This window comes from Perna viridis, chromosome 2 (genome assembly GCF_037379345.1).
Source record: "Perna viridis isolate PV_CMFRI_1.1 ecotype Kerala chromosome 2, ASM3737934v1, whole genome shotgun sequence".
NCBI lineage: Eukaryota > Metazoa > Mollusca > Bivalvia > Mytilida > Mytilidae > Perna > Perna viridis.
The window spans coordinates 43968628-43975243 of NC_142446.1; positions in this window are offsets into that span (position 1 = coordinate 43968628).

The window sequence follows — 6616 nt, forward strand, 5'->3', positions numbered from 1 at the left end:
GAAGGATATATATGTATATAGCAATTAGCAAGAAGCGACTGTGGAATTGTCAAATGTTTGTAACTGAGGTGTCTCATCTTGCTATTATATAGATATTCTGTGTTTTCTTCACATGTTGAAGACCTAGTGGAAACCATTAATTGAATTTTCGTTGTATTTTTTCGATTTTGGTCGCTCTTGGTACAGTTTCTCCATATCCTTACTCTTTATATTGATTGTATTCTTGTTAAATATATTGCATTAGAATTAATTACCCTTTTGTTTGAGGAATATAAAAATACAAAATTAAGTATTTGAGAGTTTATTATCTGTAGAAAAAAAACATATGTGCATATATACATAACTAGATGGAGTCTTCCAGGAAAGATGTGTCGCCTGCTTTCTAAGTATTCAGTAAACAAAAAGTAGATGAGCCACAGTCATGAAAATGGTATTATACACACTATAGTACTATATGATAAAACATCCTGTAAAATTTTCCATATGTCACCTAAGTTTAAAATACACAAGTATTCCGTAAATAGGAAGTGGATGAGTGACTGTCATGAAAATGATATACACGCTATAGAACTATAGGATAAAACATTCTGTAAAATATCTAAGCTTTACTGCATGTGATTGCTGAGAAAACTCTGACGAACTTGGGTATATGTCCACTAAGTGTAAAATAGCTGAGTATATTCAGGTGGCATTTGACCAGTGAGTGGATGCGGGAATCGTAAACTATACAATGCCAGTAATGAAACCATGTATGCCACAAAAGTACATTGGATACCTTGACCATACCTTGATGTATATTTCCTCTAAAACTCGCACACTACTTATTCTTTCTTTCTTAAATTTATGTTTGTTGGTGCAAACAATCTTGAAGCCGATTGAACCGGGCAGGCCCGTTGGAACTGAATTATTTGACAGGCTAGAGCGAGATGGCGTCCGTAGTTTTTATATAGGTTTCGCTTGTAAGTCGGTGGAGCACTATATAGTTACATTTAGGCGCACTGTTTCGCACACCTAGATGACCCGGTCAAATTGTGTAAAACTTGAAAGTTAAAATTGGTTGATATATTGTTTAAATTAGAATTTATACATAGGCAGATGCAATATATGTAATGGTAAATATTGTAATTTAAATGAAGATTGGTATATGAAACGTTTCAGTCCCCTGCGGTATTAGGTTCTTTCTTCAGCATCTGCTGGCTGATTTTCAAAATAACTTATTTCGCACGAACTTTTGGAACTAAAATTGTGAGAAAACGAATAGAAAAGGGTGTTATTATTTTGACCCTTTTCCCACCTACATGCGTACTTTCATCCTGTGCTTGTGTCTTAGTGCCTGTTATTTTATAAAACATAGTATTTGGCTGTTAGTCTTGGTAAGGCACCCCTGATCTGTACTAAAACTCAGCATTGCTGGGATTGGCCGAGAATGTACCGATTGAATACAATTATGAAAGCAGCCTGACGTTCTTTTTCATTTATACTCAAGTTTGTAGTGTCCGATTCAAACCATTCTACGATAATTATTGTTTCCACTTCCACGAAAGATCACAAAAAAAAAATTGCTGAATAGAATGAACAAAATTCGGCACAAATATCGGGCACAGTCTGCCATTGTGCAGTGTCACGTTAAGATATCCAACATGACCGCCTTAATTAAAAAATCAGTCGAAAATTTAAAAAATATAAGAACCAAATATTCTCCAAATCATGGAACGATAGCATTTTCCGTATATCCGATACACCCTTTATTTCGTGCATTTTAAAGCTAGGACATCGTTGCTTTGAGCAGATAATTCGACTGTCTTTGTGGGAGTAAACCACAAAAATCCCCCCCCCCCAAAAAAAAAAATCTTTCGTAACAGTGTTCGCCAATCATTTGCACGATATGAGTGACGCCGACCATCAGCTGACTGTTCCAATACTTGGTTCAATTTTCATTTTCGTGTTAACATATATCCTTAATACTTAAAGACCCGGTTTGCACTCATATGTGGTATTTGTAATACATGACGGACAGAGGGGTTTCTTAACGGCCTTGGCTATCATTTGCATGGGGTCTCTCACGGACGGTGTAAAGCATTGAAGCGTTTATACAGTCCCCGGGCATAGTCATGCATACCCGTGAATGTGGGTCTAGTAGCTGTATTCGGGAAATTTAGTTGTCATGTGACCACGATTATTCATTAAAATCATTAAATGCATTATCACGTGATTTTATGTCGATCCGTGACCTAGTGATACAATATGTAATCTGTACACTGTCCTACAGCAGTTGTTGAATCTTTGACCCAGCAAAATACTTTTTGGGATAAAATCAACAGTTCCAAGTGCATGTAAGACAGAAAGGTACGTCAACTTAATGGTGCACGCCAGTCAATTGATGAGAAATCTTTAAGTCCGAAAAAAAAATAATGTTATGTTTCCGATCACCATTGTAAAATGTTGTCGGGTCGGTAGGTAGGGATTTATTTTTATTTATTTTTTTTAATGGAATAAGTCATAGTGACACCTAACAATATAAATAATATATAAACAATACAATAAATCAAATATGCAAAAAAAAAAAACTAATAGACTTAGTCCAGGGCTTAATCCCTTTTAGGATTCGGCACTTCAGATATTTTTTTTGTTTTGACGGTGGCGGTCAAAACAAAAAAAATATTGAATTCAACTGCCGAATCCCAAAACGTATTATCCACGACCAAGATCACACTCACGGCATGTATGTTTACAATCGAATCTAAATATAAACAACCAACATTTCTTTGTTTTTCCATCTAGGATAGGAGAAAAAAACATCTATGGCTTTATTTTCTACTTTATTCTGAAAGACAATCGGCAGACTTAATAAAAAAAAAATAACAAAATAACAAATAAAAACTTTTGGTAGGGGGTCTGAAGGAGGGTCGGTAGGGTGACCGGAAACATAACATATTTTTAGGCCTAGTAGGGTGGTCTATTTATTACTCCAGCAGTGCTAGAAGTTGTCTGGCAAGCTATTTTGTTGCAAAACACATGGCATTGAGGAATCTGTTGAGTTGGGTAGTCCATTACCGTAACATGAAGTTTCGGGGACTCTGCATTATACATATAGACATTATGTACACGTAAAAGTAGTGTATGTGTAAGTATATTCCCGATGAGCTCCAACGATTTTTAGTTTTGCTATATATGTACATGTCAGACTGCATGTACTGATAACTCTTAACATGACTTTTGATTAAACCACTTTTTGTTTATGACTTCATGCCTATATGTAAATAAAAATATAATTCTAATCACATCCATACTTAAACATTCGTTAAAAAGGATGGAGGTTTTATTAAGTACCAAGACATTAATACTACACACGTAAAAATAACTAAGTTTTGTTAAATTGTGAAGAAGATTTACAGGATTTAATGATAGAATAATCAAGAGAACCAAGGTTATAGCAGTAATCGAAAGAATGTAATCCAGGGACAAAGACCAGATATGGAAAACAGACATACACAACAAAGAACATAAAGTAACTAAAATCATACATACTAAGTAACAAAAGCATGAATAAGCAACTCGGACTCCACTAAAAACTGGGAGCATGGACCAGGTGCACCGGTAGGGTAAGCGTCCTCCGCTTCTCTAGAAACACCGGCCGAGTTCCTCATGAAAAGTCAAGTCCGGGGTAGAGGCAAGAGGAAAGGAAAACTATGATCGACACGTTGAATAAATCAGTTTTCATGGCGCAGATGGATACACCATAACAATCCACGAGTTCATGATGACGACCATAAAACTTCTATAGTGATGACTTCAATCTTGTAGCAACATAAACCTGTTCCAGAAGCCTATTTGTTAGAATTCTAGCGCGATACAAAAAGTCTGCGTAGTTTCGGCAAGCTCTGGCAAAACGTATGAATTGTGATATGAACACTCCATACGCAGGTGCTGAAGGGATGTTGCCACAGATGAAAGGAAAGTTGACAATTCTGAATGAAAAGTCATCACGTTGGTCGTAAAGTCTGGTCAATAGTTTTCCTTTACCATCGATTTCTAAGTGTAGATCAAGATATGAGGCTGACTTCACAGTGACTGTAGTATCCTTTATTTCAAGTTCTTTTGGGTAGATGCGATGTATCAAATCCCCGAACTTAAGATTGTTTAAAGATTTTACGTAATCTATACATCGGAAACTGAGATTAAAGGATCTAGCTAAACGATATTCTTTCTTTCGGATCAGATCAGCTATAAAGTCACCCTCATAAGAGTGAAGGAATAGGTCAGCAAGTAGAGAAGCACAATTTGTTCCAATTAGAATGCCGACCGTTTGTTGAAAAACGCGTCCACCACACTGGACAAATATGTTGTCGATTAAAAATTCCAGCATTTTGTAAACATCTTCTTCTGTATATTTGGAAGATGATTTATTTTTTTATTTTTTGCAAAGAATAGGAAAAATGTGAAAAAAAAGAGATTCTAAAGTGAATGACAGTACCAAACTACAATATGTTCCCGATTTCGTTTGAGGGATATGTATATGATGTAGATGTAATTTATGTTATGAAGTCTAATTACTTGTGGTTGATTGCCAGTGTTATATTGACAAAATGTAAACAAATTGTTTACGGATACAGCCCAGACTACTTTTGGTAATAAATATGTCTATAAAAACAGAAGCAATCGGGTTGATCAGCCATGGTTTGATCATAGCTGTCATCTCAAGAGAAATGAGTTCCATAAAGCTAAGAAGAAATTTAATCTTAGTAAATCAAATGCTAATAGGAAAGAGTTAAAAGTAGCATGTAAAGCATATAAAACACAAATGCAGAAATGTTTTCAAGAATATGAATTTAGATTAGAAAATGAACTTCGTAAAGCATCGGAATCTGACCCCAGGGAATTGTGGAGAATTTTGAATAATTTTAACAAATCAAAATCCCAATCAAAAATAGTTATAGAGACTTTATACGATTATTTAAAAAAATTAAATACTGATAATAGTTTGGATGATACAAATTTTGAAATACCAGAATTGGATGATGAATTGGCAAATGATATTCTAAACAGAGAAATAACAGAGGATGAAATCATTTCTGCAATCAAAGGTCTAAAAAATGGTAAATCTCCAGGTTATGACTGTGTAATAAATTAGTACATAAAATCAACGGCACATTTGTTGATGCCACTGTATCTTAAGTTGTTTAATATTATTTTGAATACTGGAGTCATTCCAGAAATGTGGACACTTGGTATGATAATACCTATTTTCAAAAACAAAGGTTACCCCCTTGATCCTGATTCATATAGAGGTATCACACCTGTTTCATCAGTTGGGAAACTTTTTACAGCTATTTTGAATTTCAGACTAACTGAATATGCAGATTTAGTAGATATTATTCCAGAGTCCCAAGCCAGATTTCGAAAGGGTTATTCAACAGTGGATAACATATTTTGTTTACATGTCCTAATTGGTCTTTATTTATCATTTGGGAAAAAATTGTTTTGTACATTCGTCGATTTTAAAAAGGCGTTTGATACGGTATGGAGGGTTGGTCTCTGGCAAAAGATGATAAAAAATAATATTGGTGGGAAGATATTAAAAGTAATTTATAACATGTATGATTGCATTAAATCCTGTGTTAAGCAGGACGACCAAATTTCTGGGTTCTTTTCATGCGATACGGGGGTTCGTCAGGGGGAAAATTTGTCACCTTTTCTTTTTTCAGTATTTTTAGCAGATTTAGAAGACTTTTTTCTTCAAAACAATGTACGAGGCCTTGAGTATATTACAAAGAATTGTCAAGATATATTAAGAATCTATGTTTTAATCTTTGTGCTACTGTACGCTGATGATACCATTGTATTGGCAGAAAGTGCAGAAGATCTGCAAAGTTCTCTTCTTGTATTTGAAGACTATTGTTCACGATGGAAATTGACTGTCAATGTTGACAAAACTAAAACCATTATTTTTCGTAAGCGTAAAAGCAAAGTTCAACATGATTTCAAATTATTTGGACAAAATTTAGAAAGAGTTGATTCATACTCATACCTTGGTCTAATTTTTAATTACAACGGGAATTTTTCATTGGCAAAGAAAAAATTGTTAGACCAAGCTCAAAAAGCACTATATGCACTGTACGGAAAAATTAGAAACATTAATATACCAATTGACTTACAGTTAAAATTATTTGATTCACTGATTGAGCCAATTCTTTTATATTCATGCGAGTTCTGGGGTTTTGAAAACACTAGTATGTTAGAAAAGATACATCTGCAATTTTTGAAGAAAATCTTAACTGTAAGATCAACTACACCAAATTTTATGATTTATGGGGAAACCGGACGTTATCCGGTTGAAATTGAGATTAAAATTCGCATGTTGAACTTTTGGGCTAAACTTATTACAAATGAAAATAAAATGTCAGGAATGTTATATCAGTTATTACTAGATATGCATAACAGAAATGTATATCATTCAAAATGGATTTTATATGTTAAATCTATATTAGACAACTCTGGTTTATCTTATGTATGGAATAGTCAAAGTGTATTAAGTAAGCTAGACACTAAAATATATGTCAAACAAATTTTACATGATCAGTTTATACAGAAGTGGTACAGTGACATGATGAATTCG